This window comes from Echinococcus granulosus (assembly GCF_000524195.1).
Source record: "Echinococcus granulosus chromosome Unknown EG_S00040, whole genome shotgun sequence".
NCBI lineage: Eukaryota > Metazoa > Platyhelminthes > Cestoda > Cyclophyllidea > Taeniidae > Echinococcus > Echinococcus granulosus.
In genome coordinates, this window is record NW_020170420.1 from 97,036 (window position 1) to 98,682 (window position 1,647).

Here is a 1,647-nt window from a genome sequence, read left to right on the forward strand (position 1 = left end):
GGTGAGTGGCCTATTGGGGAGTAGCTACCAAATCCACTTTTCCACTTGTTGATCAGTCGGTCACACAGCCAATTAATGAGCAGGCAACTCCTCTCTATTCCTTGTGGCCAAACTAAAAGCAGTGTAGCTTGAAAGATTAACGACAGGAAAGATGTGATGTTCACCACCAAAATGTTCTTCAATCCACCATCCGTGAGACGCTCTTAAGTTGCTTTTTTATTTTAATAAATGCGTTGAAAAAGGGCATTTGTTTTGTCCCTATTTACCCAAAGGTAAAGACCAGCCTCATAAACGCAGAGAAATCAGTAAACTCGAAATGGCGTTAGCTGTCATTAAGGTCCCACCATTTCATTTAATTGGATCGGATGTTCTTATACATCTTGATTTCGAGAATTATTTACGTATTGGAATGGTCTTATCTATCTCCCAGCTCCAACCTTTACAACAAGGCATTAAAAAAACGACTACTTGAAACTTTAGCGTCTTGCAGCCTCTGCTTGGGTTTGAGGTGATGAGCGGGCTAAGCAGACTCCTTCAGTCTTCAGGGTGGTGGCCGACTTTTCCACGTAGCCATTATATTACTTCAAATATTTAATGTCCTATTTTAATCAGTGGTCCCGGATTAGTAGTCTGAGAAGGAGGCTTCGATGAACCTACCCTGGACACCCTTACTGAAGTCGTACTAGGCCGAAGTACTGTGGAAGTCGGTGCTACACACTGGCTTACTTCGGAAATGTGAGACTACCCGATTGGCATGAAGACTATGCCGCATTTACTTTCTTGATTAACCGTTGCCACGTTGGTCATTTCTTTAAAAGAAAATACCTTCTGCACTTCCATTGAAGGCACCAGCATCCGCTTGCCTACCAAGCGTTCCATTTGGCGTGTAGGCGACATATTGACAGTGACAGTGGTAGTACAGCGTAACTGCGATCCAAGTAATTTGCTGCCTGCATCAATGCGCATTTAGGGACTTACATATTAATTTTCTTTTACAATTGTCTACTTATGTGCTATGTACTTTCCCACCTGTCTAACAACCCAACTACCCACTTACTTACCTTCTGCCATCAACACGTTGTGATGCTTGCAGGTCGCACGAGGTGCACACACCACACCACGCTGTCTGTATTCCTTCGACCTCTTTCCTTCCACTTCCTGTTTTCTAGATTCAGTTGAGAAAAAAAGTTATCTGTAGTGCTGTCCCCCTTTCGTTTTCTATTGCCTCGCCTTTTTTTCTGTTTTAGGGGCAGACACACATGGGAAATAAATGATTTGAAACAGGACAGGCAGGATAAGTATAGTCAACTGACAATAAAGTAAAGGAATTGGCTTTTGCACTATCCTCCAGCTTTACAATTCACTGAATAGGAATTCTGCTGCCAGCGTCGGGCATTTGTGACACGTAATCTATGCCACGCTATGATGGTTGTATTTTATTTAAATCGTGGGTTGTCTCATGACTAAGAACAAGAAGGGTTTTGCTGGGCTGAGCCTGGTATGCCTCCTGCCCTTCGCCTGGGACGTGATGGGAGTGGACCTAATAAGGTGAATCATAAAATCCCACTGTTTTATGACCTCTGCGTCTTTATCATTGTGTGCATCTCACTTATCACCCAGTCGTAAACGTGGCCACGAAAGTGCCTC